This window comes from Callithrix jacchus, chromosome 7 (genome assembly GCF_049354715.1).
Source record: "Callithrix jacchus isolate 240 chromosome 7, calJac240_pri, whole genome shotgun sequence".
Lineage (NCBI taxonomy): Eukaryota > Metazoa > Chordata > Mammalia > Primates > Cebidae > Callithrix > Callithrix jacchus.
This window is the reverse complement of record NC_133508.1, coordinates 85,396,290-85,410,338: the sequence shown is the minus strand read 5'-3', so window position 1 is coordinate 85,410,338 and position 14,049 is coordinate 85,396,290. Positions and strand designations below refer to the sequence as shown.

Below are 14,049 nucleotides of genomic sequence, written 5' to 3'. Positions count from 1 at the left end.
GTTTAACTCAGAAACAGGAGCCTCAAGGTGACAGTTGTTAAATAGTTGAGGGGGTCTTTTAACCTAACTCTAGCTAACTCCCAATCCTGTACATGCCTCTTTGTCCCACTCAGGTACAGGAACTACTAGAAGGCCAAGTCTTGTACCTGAAAGAACTCAGAGTTCTGACCACCCTGCAACAATTAATGTGCATTTTACAGATCAGGATGTGGAGCCTCAGGGAAGTACAATGGCTTTCCCAAAGTCACAGGACTAATTCATGACACGTGTGGTTCTGGAGTCCATCTCCCCAATCCTGTTTCTCATCTTTCCCTGCCTCTGTATCTGCCTCATAAGACGTACAATTCATACTTCCTTGAGGCAGTGTAAGAGGCATCATTACCCCACTTGACCAATACAGGACAGAGGCATGGTCTTGCCTGAGGGTGCCTCAGCTATGGCTGTGTAGACAGCCCAGATCACAGCCCACAGGGCTGGGGGTTTCTTCCTCAGTCGTAGCCCTAAGCTTGTCCATCTTCCCCCAGCTCCCATTAGCCCAGCTCGTTCTGGGGATAGCAGGCAGGTCCAAGGTGTGGACAGATGCTGAGATACCTTCAATTCTGTTAACTCTTCCACATTAACTGGCTCAGTGACCTTGAGCAGGGAATAGGCATGTGAGTCTGCTTGTGCCCATCTGGCTGGGACCATGGCTCTCACTGCTGAGCTGCTGATGCACGTGCTGCTGGGAGGAGAGTGAAGTCCTGTCACTGCATAGCTCTGGAAGAGGTGGCAGTAAGGGTGGCAGGGCTTGGATTTCCTCAAGACTGCTTGTTGGTGGGATGCTTACTCTGCTACCCCAAACCTTGCTCATGACCTCCATGAGGCCACACTATCCTGTTCTCCAGTGACTATGTGAGAGGTCAGAGGAGCTCCTGTGTGGCCCTATGGCCAGCCATGTGAGAGCACCATCCCTCAAGCTGCTACACTGCAGGGTGTGAATCCCAGCTCTTCTACTTAGTGTGACCTTGGGAAAACCACAAAACCTCCTTATGCCTCAGTTCCTTTATCCCAAAAGGGCAATAATAATAGAAATCCTGCCTCACAGGGTTGTTGTGAAGACTGACTCTGTTGATATCCAATGAGCATTTAGGATGGTGTCTGGAATATAGACGGCACTAAACAAGTGCCAGAAGTAGGGGAGGAGCTGGCACTAATGGAGCACACGGCCGGCGCCCAGGCCTCCATGAGGCACTTTGTGCCTGGTTCCTCTAATCCTTACTGTGAACCAAACCCAGGTGTGGGCCTCCCAGACTGTGGGCCCCAGCTCTTCCTCGTCACCTTCCTGAGTGTGCCACTAGCTGCTCATCTGAAGGGTCACCTTGCAAGCCAGGAGCTTGGCCTGAACCAGACCTAGACCTTGTGTCTGACTCCTGTTCACTGGCCTGTTCATGCTCTTTCACTGGCTCTTCCTGGGACTTCGGGGCCAACTCTCATTGGAAATTTCCATCTGCAGAGTACTTCGTCCTCTCTAGACCCTTTGTCATTGAATTAATGAAACCAGCACTTTTGAAGTGCTACAGTGGGGAGCCACGCCATGCTCTGGAGAGCAGCAGAGGCAGTGGGCACAGCTGTGGCTTTGGAGTTTGATAGGCCTGAGTTTGAGTCTACCATTTCCATCTAGCTAGGGGATCTTGCACACGTCCTTGCCTCTCACAGCCCCTATTTCCTGACCTGCAAAATGCGGCAGGAATGCCTTCCTCAGGGGGCTGCTGTGAGGGTTTAATGAGACAGTGTAGGTCAATGCTAGGCATAGATAGGTGCCTGATTGGTGCCCACACTCCTGTCTTCACCTTCACTCTTGTACAGAAATTCTATCAGGTCACCGGGCAGCTCTCAGCTCTTTACGGAACAGTCCAGGGACTCACTAGATGTCACCTGGTAAGTTGGTGGTAGAGTGGGGACTAGATCCAATCTCCTGCCTCCCAGCCTGAGCCCTGCTGCTACATGCCAAGGTGTCCATCAGGGCCTAGACTGTAGAGACACAGAGGCTGGCCCTCTCCCAGGGAGTTCACTTCTCAGAGTTATTTCAAGGGAGGAAGATGTGTGCGCGCACGCACACACACGCACACACGCATGCACACGCACACGCACACACACCACACTCACAACCACCAGTATCTCCAAGCACCAGGTCCAAGCACAGCCTCATACTTCCTGTCAGTGAGGTCGTGACCTCTGCTCCTCCCCCATTCTGCTTTTCTCCCACCTCTCTTCACTTCTTCTTCCTCTTCCCCTTGCTGTCCCAAACAGCATCCCACTATAGGTGTGGTGCTAGATCCACTAAGGACCCTTTCACTTTCCCAGGCTTCTGTCTCTTCATCCATGAAATGGGCAGAGTTGGGGGCAGGAGGGTGAGGACTTATACTCTGTGAACTTTAGGGTCATCATGGACAAACTCCCTGTGAGTCCATAATTTGAGGCCCCTGGACTCAGCTGAGGGCAGACAGGGGTCTCATGCCAGGTCAAGGGAGGGCCTAGAGTGGGTGCTGCTGTGCAAATCACACTCTGGGCCAAGCAGAGACCTCAAACTGTCTTGCTCCAAACCTTGGCTTTTCTTACTACAGTATGCTGCCTCTGAACAGAGAACAGAAACAATAAATTTTGCATAGAATTCTCTAGGCAGAAAATCATACCGGCATATGCAAATTACTCTACAAATCACATGCAGATAGACTTCTGGCTCTTTGCATCTTGTCTTCACAGAAAGAGCCCTGCTTTGAAGCCAGCAGAACTGGGTCTGAATCCCAACTAGGTTCCTGTGAGGCACTCAGCAACTGATGCCACACCCTGACTTTCTTTCCCTGTCTGAAATGGAGCCAAAAGAATTACAAGTCAGTCTCTCTAGCGAATGTACAGTAGTTGTCACGGGTCTATCTCTATCACTCACTTCATACATAGGTCTTGAGTACTTTCCCTGTGCCAGGCACTAAGCTAGGCACTGAAAATATAGTGGCAAAGAAAGGAGACCTGTTCCTGCTGTCTTGGGGCTCCTGGCCTGGAGGGAAGAAGACTTAAACCGCAATGTAAGTTTAAGTAAGCCTCAGTCCCAAGAAAGAAGTGCAGGAAATGTAACTTTCCTTATTTTTCTATAACTGAACTCAGTTTCTATTTTGAGGCCCCATCCTGCCAGGGGCCAGAAGCTTAATCTCACTTATGTTCCTTAACGTTGGGTGCTTTCAGCAAAGAGTTCTGATGCTCTCAGGGTAGCAGGCAAATAATTGTATCATTGGTGACACCATCTGTCCACACTGCTTGCTCTCCACCCACTGCACCTCATGACTCTCCGGGCCTTGGTCGCTGCAGAGCCCCTGCTGGTCACTAACGTGTTTGACCCTGATTCCTGACTGACAGCTGCTTTACCTCTGCCAGCTCTCTCTGCTATGCCTATACCCTACCTCCACCTCCATCCTGCCTTCAACAGGCCATGCCCTGCAGTATTCCTTTCCTCTAAGCAGTGTTCCATGCTGCAGCCAGAGGGAGCTCTCCAAAACCCATATCTGACCCTGTACCTTCCTGGCTTAAAACCTGGCAATAGCTCTATAGTCCCCTTCATGTTTTTTCAGTTGTAACAGCAAATCCTTGTTCACCTCCCCCTTCCCATGCCTACAGGCAAACCAAGGAAGAGCAATGATTTAAACAATGCATGTATAGACTTACTGCGTACCACTTTGCTTATATCAACTCATTTAAATCCTCACAAGAACCCACAAGTAATTCTTATTCTCCTCTTTGTAATTGATGAGGAAACTGGGGAACTGGGAGGTTAAGGCCACATAGCAAATGAATGGCAGAGAGAGGCGTCAACCCAGATGGGCCAGTTTCAGAGTCTGCACTTTTAGCCATGAAGCCAAGGCCCTGGAATTGAAAAGATTTCCTTTACCAGCAGACCATCTCTTTTCTTACCCCCAAACCTTCATGTAGGAATTCCCCAGCCTAGATACCTTCCCCTGGCACCCCTTTCTTTTTATTTTATTTTTAAATTTTAGATTCAGGGGATACATGTGCAGGCTTGTTACATGGGTAAATTATATGATGCTGAAGTTTGGATTTCTAATGGTCCCATAACCCAAGTAGTGAACATAGTACTTGGCAGGTAGCTTTTCAGCTCTGGCCTCTTCCTCCCTCCCCTCTTTATGAATCCTGGGTTTATGGTTCCCTTGGTGTCCATGTGCACCCTATGTGTAGCTCCCACTTATAAGTGAGAACATGCAGTATTTGGTTTTCTGTTTCTGTGTTTGTTCACTTAGCATAATGGCCTCCAGCTACATCCATGTCACTGCAAAGGACATGATTTTATTCTCTTTTTTTCCTCTTTTTTATTGCATTTTAGTCTTTGAGGTACATGTAAAGAACATGCAAGATAGTTGTATAGGTACACACGTGGCAGTGTGATTTGCTGCCTTTCTCCTCTTCAACTATATCTGGCATTTCTCCCCATGCTATCTATCCCGAACTCCCCATCCCCTGCTGTCCCTCCCCTATTCCCCGCTACAGACCCCAGTGTGTAGTGATCCCCTCCCTGTGTCCATGTGTTCTCATTGTTCAACACCCACCTATGAGTGAGAACATGCAGTGTTTGATTTTCTGTTCTTGTGTCAGTTTGCTGAGAATGGTGGTTTCCAGATTCATCCATGTCCCTACAAAGGACAGGAAATCATCATTTTTGATGGCTGCATAATATTCCATGGTGTATATGTGCCACATTTTCCCTGTCCAGTCTATCATCAATGGGCATTTGGGTTGGTTCCAGGACTTTGTAAACTGTGCTGCAATGAATATTTGTGTGCATGTGTCCTTATAGTGGAATGATTTATAATCATCTTGATATATACCCAGTAATGGGATTGCTGGGTCAAATGGAATTTCTATTTCTAGGTCCTTAAGGAATTGCCACACTGTCTTCCACAATGGTTGAACTAATTTACACTCCCACCAACAGTGTAAAAATGTTGCTATTTCTCCACATCCTCTCCAGCATCTGTTGTCTCCAGATTTTTTAATGATCGCCATTCTAACTGGCGTAAGATGGTATCTCAATGTAGTTTTGATTTGCATTTCTCTAATGACCAGTAATGATGAGCATTTTTTCATATGTTTGTTGGCCTCACGTATGTCTTCTTTTGTAAAGTGTCTGTTCATATCCTTTGCCCACTTTTGAATGGGTTTGTTTGTTTTTTTCTTGTAAATCTGTTTTAGTTCTTTGTAAATTCTTTGTATCAGCCCTTTGTGAGATGGGTAAACTGCAAAAATGTTTTCCCATTCTGTTGGTTGCCGATTCACTCTAATGACTATTTCTTTTGCCAGGCAGAAGATGTATAGTTTGATTAGGTCCCATTTGTCTATTTTGGCTTTTGTGGCCAATGCTTTTGGTGTTTTGGTCATGAAGTCCTTGCCTACGCCTATGTTCTGAATGGTTTTCCTAGATTTTCTTCTGGGTTTTTATGGTGTTAGGCCTTATGTTTAAGTCTTTAATCCATCTGGAGTTAATTTTAGTGTAAGGTGTCAGGAAGGGGTCCAGTTTCTGCTTTCTGCACATGGCTAGCCAGTTTTCCCAACACCATTTATTAAACAGGGAATCCTTTCCCCATTGCTTGTTTTTGTCAGGTTTATCAAAGATTATATGGTTGTAGATATGTTGTGTTGCCTCCGATACCTCTGTTCTGTTCCATTGGTCTCTATCTCTGTTTTGGTACCAGTACCATGCTGTTTTGATTACTGTAGCCTTGTATTATAGTTTGAAGTCCGGTAGTGTGATGCCTCCCACTGTGTTCTTTTTACTTAGAATTGACTTGGCTATGTGGGCTCTCTTTTGGTTCCATATGAGGTTTAAGGTGGTTTTTTCCAGTTCTGCAAAGAAGGTCACTGGTAGCTTCATGGGGATAGTGTTTAATCTGTAAATTACTTTGGGCAGTATGGCCATTTTCACAATATTGATTCTTCCTAACCATGAACATGGAATGTTTCTCCATCTGTTTATGTCCTCTCTTATTTCATTGAGCAGTGGTTTGTAGTTCTCCTTGAAGATGTCCTTTATGTTCCTTGTTAGTTGTATTCGTAGGTATCCTATTCTCTTTGTAGAAATTGTCAATGGCAGTTCATTCTTGATTTGGCTCTCTTTAACTCTGTTATTGGTGTATAGGAACGCTTGTGATTTTTGCACATTGATTTTGTATACTGAGACTTTGCTGAAGTTGAATCTCAGTTTCAGGAGATTTGGGGCTGAGATGATGGGGTCTTCTAGATATACTATCATGTCGTCTGCAAATAGAGACAATTTGGCTTCCTCCTTTCCTATTTGAATACCCTTTATTTCTTTTTCTTGCCGGATTGCTCTGGCTAGAACTTCCAGTACTATATTGAATAGGAGTGGTGAGAGAGGGCATCCTTTTCTAGTGCCAGATTTCAAAGGGAATGCTTCCAGCTTTTGCCCATTCAGTATGATATTGGCTGTAGGTTTGTCATAAATAGCTTTTATTATTTTGAGATACGTTCCGTCAGTACCGAGTTTATTGAGGGTTTTTAGCATAAAGGGCTGATGAATTTTGTGAAAGGCCTTCTCTGCATCAATTGATATAATCATGCGGTTTTTGTCTTTGGTTCTGTTTATGTGGTGAATTACCTTTATAGACTTATGTATGTTGAACCAGCCTTGCATGCCCAGGATGAATCCTACTTCATCATGGTGAATAAGTTTTTTGATGTGCTATTGCAATGGGCTTGCCAGAATTTTATTGAAGATTTTTGCCTCTATGTTTATCATAGATATTGGCCTGAAGTTTTCTTTTCTTGTTGAGTCTCTTCCAGGTTTTGGTGTCAGGATGATGTTGGTCTCATAAAATGATTTGGGAAGGATTCCCGCTTTTTTATTTATTTGGAATAGTTTCAGAAGGAATGGTACCAGCTCCTCTTTGTATGTCTGGAAACATTCAGCTGTGAACCCATCCGGACCTGGGCTTTTTTTTGTGTGTGGTAGGCTCTTAATTGCTGCCTCAACTTCAGACCCTGTTATTGGCCAATTCAGGGTTTTGACTTCTTCCTGGTTTAGGCTTGGGAGGACACAAGTGTGTCCATTTCTTCCAGGTTTACTAGTTTATGTGCATAGAGCTGTTTGTAGTAATCTCCGGTGATGGTTTAAATTTCTGTGGAATCTGTGGTGATAGCCCCTTTATCTTTTTTAATTGCATTTATTTGGTTATTCTCTCTTTTCTTTTTTATTAATCTGGCTAGTGGTCTGTCTGTTTTGCTGATCTTTTCGAAAAACCGGCTCCTGGATTTATTGATTTTTTGAAGGGGTTTTGTGTCTCTATCTCCTTCAGTTCTGCTCTGATCTTAGTTCTTTCTTGTCTTCTGCTAGGTTTTGAGTTTTTTTGATCTTGCTCTTCTAGCTCTTTCAATTTTTACAATAGGGTGTCAAATTTTGATCTCTCCTTGCTTCTCATGTGGGCATCTATTGTTATATATTTTCCTCTAGAGACTGCTTTAAATGTGTCCCAGAGATTCTGGTATGTTGTGTCTTCGTTCATGTTGGTTTCAAAGAACTTCTTTATTTCTGCCTTCAATTCATTGTTTATCCAGTCAACATTCAAGAGCCAGTTGTTCAGTTTCCAGGTAGCTGTGCAGTTCTGAGTTAGTTTCTGAATTCTGAGTTCTAACTTGATTGCACTGTGATCTGAGAGACTGTTTGTTATGATTTCCATTCTTTTGCATTTGCTGAGGAGTGATTTACTTCCAATTATGTGGTCAATTTTAGAGTAGGTGTGATGTGGTGCTGAGAAGAATGTATATTCTGTGGATTTGGGGTGGAGAGTTCTGTAAATGTCTATCAGGTTTGCTTGTTCCAAGCCGGAGTTCAAGTCCTGGATATGCTTGTTAATTTTCTGTCTGGTTGATCTGTCTAATAGTGACAGTGGAGTGTTAAAGTCTCACACTATTATTGTGTGGGAGTCTAAATCTCTTTGTAAGTCATTGAGAACTTGCCTTATGTATCTGGGTGCTCCTGTATTGGTTCTGCATATATTTAGGATGGTTAGCTCTTCTTGTTGCATTGATCCTTTTACCATTATGTAATGTCCTTCTTTGTCTTTTTTGATCTTTGTTGCTTTAAAGTCTATTTTATCAGAGACAAGAATTGCAGCTTCTGCATTTTTTTTTTTTCTCTCCATTTGCTTGGTAAATCTTCCTCCCTCCCTTTATTTTGAGCCTTTGAGCGCATGTGATATGGGTTTCCTGGATACAGCACACCAATGGGTTTTGGCTTTTTATCCAATTTGCCAGTCTGTGTCTTTTGATTGGTGCATTTAGCCCATTTACATTTAGGGTTAATATTGTTATGTGTGAATTTGATACTGCCATTTTGATGCTAGCTGGCTGTTTTGCCTGTTTGTTGATGCAGATTCTTCATTTTGTTGATGCTCTTTACCATTTAGTATGTTTTTGGAATGGCTGGTACTGGTTGTTCCTTTCTATGGAAGTGCCTCTTTCAGGAGCTCTTGTAAAGCAGGCCTGGTGGTGACGAAATCTCTGAGTACTTGCTTGTTCACAAAGGATTTTATTTTTTCTTCACTTATGAAGCTTAGTTTGGCTGCATATGAAATTCTGGGTTGAAAGTTCTTTTCTTTAAGGATGTTGAATATTGGCCCACCACTCTCTTCTGTCTTGTAGGGTTTCTGCCAAGAGATCCACTGTGAGTCTGATGGGCTTCCCTTTGTGGATAACCCGACCTTTCTCTCTGGCTGCCCTTAGCATTTTGTCCTTCATTTCAACCCTGGTGAATCTGACGATTATGTTCCTTGGGGTTGCTCTTCTTGTGTAATATCTTTGTGGGGTTCTCTGTATTTCCTGGACTTGAATATTCGCCTGCCTTGCTAGGTTGGGGAAGTTTTCCTGGATGATATCCTGAAGAGTATTTTGCAGCTTGGATTCATTCTCTCCGTCACATTCAGGTACACCTATCAAATGTAGATTAGGTTTTTTCACATTGTCCCATATTTCTTGGCAATTTTGTTCATTCCTTTTTACCCTTTTTTCTCTAATCTTGCCTTCTCATTTTATTTCAATGAGTTGATTTTCAACCTCTGATATCCTTTCTTCTGCTTGGTCAATTCAGCTGTCGAAACTTGTGCTTGCTTCGCAAATTTCTCATGTTGTGTTTTTCAGCTCCATCAATTCACTCATATTCCTGTCTAAGTTGTCTATTCTCGTTATCATTTTTTCAAATCTTTTTTCAAGGTTCTTAGTTTCTTTGCATTGGGTTAGAGCATGTTCTTTTAGCTCACAGAACTTTCTTATTACCCACCTTCTGAAGTCTGATTCTGTCATTTCATCACACTCATTTTCCATCTAGCCTTGTTCTCTTACTGGTGAGGAGTTGTGATTCCTTGTAGGAGGAGAGGTGTTCTGATTTCGGGTGTTTTCATCCTTTTTGTGCTGGTTTCTTCCCATCATGCGGATTTATCCACCTGTCGTCTTTGTAGTTGCTGACTTTCAGATTGGGTCTCTGCGTGGATGTCCAGTTTGTTGATGATGAAGTTATTTCTGTGTCTTAGTGTTCCTTCTAACAGTCTGGCCCCTCTGCTGTAGGATTGCTGAGGTCCACTCCAGGCCCTGCTTTCCTGGGGATCACCTGCAGCAGCTGTAGAGCAGTAAGGATTACTACCAGTTTCTTCTTCTGCTATCTTTGTCCCAGAAGGATGCCCACCAAATGTCAGTCTTATCTCTCCTTTATGAGGTGATTCTTTGGATATATGGGGATCAGGGAGCTGCTTGAGAAGACAGTCTGTCCTTTATAGGACCTCAAGTGCTGAGATGTGAGCTCCGTTGTTTATTCAGAGCTGCTGGGCAGGTACGTTTAAGTGTGCTGCAGCAGAATTCATAAACTCCTTTTTTTCCTCAGGTTCTCTGTCCTGGGAAGTTAGGGCTTTATTTATGAGTTCCCATTGGCTGCTGCCTTTTTTTCAGGGCTGCTCTGCCCAGCAAGCCCACTATCTGCCTGCAGAGGCTTTGCTGAGCTGCTGTGGGCTCCACCCAGCTGCCGTGTGAAGTTCCCTGCAGTCCTGTTTATATGGGTGTAGTTAGAACTACCTCAGCAATGGTGGCCCACCTCTGTAATGGCGGGTTGCCTCGGCAACAGCGGGCTGCCTCAGCAATGGTGGACTACCTCCGTAGTGGGGGAGTACCTCAATAATGGTGGACGCCCCTCCCCCACAGAGCTGGACCATCCCAGGTTCAGCTGTGCTTGCTGTGAAACTCTCAACCCAGAGCATTTCCAATTGCTGTGTTTTGTTTTTGTTTTTGTTTTTTTGTGGGGGTGGGACCAGCCGAGCCTGATCACCTGGCTCCCTGCCTCAGAGCCTTTTTTTTTAGTTGAATGGTTGACTCTCTCCCAGATGTTCTAGTTGCCTGTTGAAAGGGTGTCGGGATCTGTGTGGTTTCCCTTGCGGCGATCCACTGCACTGGCTGAAACAGCGGCACTGAGATTCATGTCTCTTTTTTGCTCAGAGAATCTCCAGGCCTGGCTGCCTGTTTCAGTCCCATTTTTAATCAGATGAATGGGTGACTCTGCCTTCCCAGAGCTCCAATCGCCAGCTTAAAAGGGCACCCAGACCAGCGTATTTTGTACGGAGGACCCCTGCTCTTGGGCACCGGCAAAACAGCTGCATTGGCGACCTGTGGGGCTCCTCCGCCTGGGGATCTCCTGGTCTGTGGGCAATAAAAATCCATCTGGAAATGTGGTATCCACTCACCCTCTGTGCTTTCACTGGGAGCTGCAATCCTGAGCTGCTCCTAATTGGCCATCTTGGATCTTCCTCCGATTTTATTCTTTTTATGGCTGCATCCTGGCACCCCTTCATCTGGCTCCACTCTACTCATTTTTTAAGTCCACTTTCCAGGACCCCTTCTGGGGCCCCAGGCCCCTGCCAGGTCCCCACAGCTCTGTGCTGTTCCCATCAGAGCCTTTGCCAGCCAGTAGGAGTTGCTTCCTCACTGTGTATCCCTCTGAGGCAGGACCGTCTTAGGCATATTGAAATGCCCAAAATTTGGTGTGCCAGTGAATGTTTGTAGAATGAGTGATGATCAGTTCAACTAATCCCATACCATCAAAGTTGTAGGAAATTCCTGGAGGCTAGAGACGTTCATCCTGGTTAGCTGGAAGTTGGCACAGGGCAATGATCTCCAACTTCCAGCTTTAATTTCAAATCTTCTACCACTTTTCCTTCTCTTCTAGCCTCTATAACTTCCAGCCTTCCTGTCATCCTGCTTTTTTCCAGCTTCCTGATTAAATCACCTTGAAGAAGAGGACCTGGCAAACTTGTTTACAGAAGGGACAAAGACTGATCTCAAGGGGTTGATGGTGTCTTCCAGCATGAGGGAGATTATTCTCCTCACTTGACAGATTATTCTTCTACTTTTGGTAGAGAGGAATAAAATAGATGGAATCAGACAATGTCAGTATGAGATGTATCCTTGAGAATTATTTAGTTCTTTCTCTATTTTATTTTATTTATTGAGATGGAGTCTCGCTCTCATCGTCCAGGCTGGAGTACAGTGGTGTGATCTTGGCTCACTGCAACCTCCGCCTCCCGGGTTCAAACGATTCTCCCACCTCAGCCTCATGAGTAGCTGGGATTACAGGCATTCGCCACTCTACCCGGCTACTTTTTGTATTTTTAGTAGAGACGGGGTTTTGCCATGTTGGCCAGGCTGGTCTCAAATTCCTGATGTCAGGTGATCTGCCTGCCTTGGCATCCCAAAGTGCTGGGAAAGCCACCATGCCCAGCCTCCTAATTTTAAATATAAGCATAGACCCTGAGGCTTTCTACAGGTCACCCAGTAACTGAGCCAAAACTAGAATCCAGGCTGTGTTTGGCTTTGTTGGCTTCTGGCATTTGGTATCCTTGCCTCCAAATCCATTGTTAGTCAACTTTACAGACTAGGTCTCCTACTTCTAAAACAAATCCTGTTTTTTACTACCCATTGTCTTTCAACCTTTAATCTAAGTGAGTTTATTGAACATGCCACAATTTTCAGGTGCTATGTCAGGCAGCTAACACAGGATCTATAACACAGTTACACAGTAGTCTTCCAGATCAGGTATTATTATCCCTATGTCAAGATGGGAAAAGTAGTCAGTAACTTCTCTAGCTAACACTCAGTTAGGATTCGAACACAGGTCCCAGGATTTTCCACTCCCCTGGTCCCTCTGCTTTATTGGTCCATGCAATGCTTTTGGCCCTTGGCCAGAGATGGCATTTTCTCTCTGCTCTTCCATGCTCTCACAGTCTTCCTTATACTCCTCTCTCACCACCAAAAAAAAAAAAAAAAGAAAAAAGAAAAAATCTCCCCATTTCCTGAAGAATGGGAATGATTTTGAATCATATCTGACCTCAAACCCGCAGATGAGTCTAAAATCTCCCCCCTCCTTGCCCGACACCCACCCTAGGAGAGGGAGCTCTAGGCAGCTGCAGCCTCTGGTCTGCCTTTGTTTTCTCTCAGTCTTTTATTAGCTGCCTAATTGGCAGTCCAATTAATCTGCTCATCTGTGAAGGAGGATGGATCACAATGAGCTACTCCATTTCCAGAAGCCATTCTCTGAGGCAGTGTGGCCAGGCCCTGAGTACAGGCTGGCTCCTTGATGAAGGGCCGCCCCGGGAGCTGGGGTCAATTAGTGGACAGATTAAGCAATTATTAGCCCCTAACAAGGGCACCTGGCATCATTACCCTGCCTGTTTACTGGCAAACTGCGGCTTTAATATGAGGACCAACAAATAAATTAGGGCATCTGGTCCACTGCCGCATTAGCCGAGAAGTAAATGATGTCCAACTGGCTTTCGCCTGCCTATGGATTCTCAGCTCTGGCCTAATGAAAAGTCTGAGATGCCCCTCACTGGTCACAGCAGCTCTGGAATGTGCTCTGGAATGAGTTATCATTCCAGGGCTAAGTGGACACTGGGAACAATGTTTGTTCTTAGTTACCCTGCTGCCTTCCTCCTGCCATCTGTCAAAACCTACCTTTCTGACAGGGCTTAGCTCAAAAGCTTCCTTCCTGACGCCTTTCTTGCTCTCTCCAGCAGGAAGGGGGTCCCACTTCTGCACTGTGGGAGGGTTTTGACTTCTCCTATCACTTTTTGGCATTATCATAATTTCATGGAATGCTACAGTGCCATTTTGCCCATTTTTTTTTCAGGTCTCTGATGAAAAAGTAGATAAGTGGGGGAGAAAAGGAGAGGGACAAAGGCTCAGAGTTGTTTTTTTCTCACCTCCTATCCTATGGGTACATGCAAACTGTCACCAGAGGGATATCAAGGAGGAAGTGACAGGATTTGATTCGCACTTTCAGAAGATCCTTCTGGCTGCAGCACTGAGGGCTCATTTCAGAGGTGGTGGCTGTTATCCAGGCCAGCTGTGATGGTAGCCTGGGTTAGAAGACAGGCAGCGGGATGGAGAAGAGGGGAAGATTTGCTCTATTCAAGAAAGAGACTTGGGGACTGCTTGGCAGTAGGAAAAATGTCATGGAGACAAATTTTCTAAATTTGGTGACCAGAAGCCAGGGTGCTTTTAGTGCCAGTGAGACGCTGAGAGGGCAGTCATCCCTGGAGTCCCAGAACAGGATCCTCAAAATGGGGGAAGAAGCTCATTTGGGACACATGACAGAAACTTCCTTCTGTTCATGTGACTTTGGCTAAATGCTTTTCCTCTCTGCTTCCTGGTGTGCCTATCAGCAACATGAGTGGTTAAATCCCTAAGGGCCTTGACCCTGTGATTAGCACAGGAAGGCTTCTGATGTCAATGTTTAACTAAGTGTGCCTATTAGAAGGCATGTCTTAATTATTGTTTAGAGCTAGCCCACCTCTCCCCCATCCCTGTCTGATGAAACCTGGTGGGCTCTCAAAGCACAGCTCAAATGTCATCATTCTTGGAAGCCCTCCTAATTCTCTACAGCAGGAAATGCTCTCTCCCTCCTGCCCATCAGCTTCAATGTTATGTCTTGAACTGTCTCTTGGAAATACAAGC

General features: G+C 45.1%; 1 protein-coding gene across 26 annotated transcripts in view; it reads left to right on the top strand.

The window, feature by feature from the left end:
- The window catches only part of LOC100393071 (BEN domain-containing protein 5), a 1,596,666-nt gene that overhangs the window by 1,420,690 nt on the left and 161,927 nt on the right, over window positions 1-14,049 (top strand). The gene's annotated exons all lie outside the window — the stretch shown is intronic.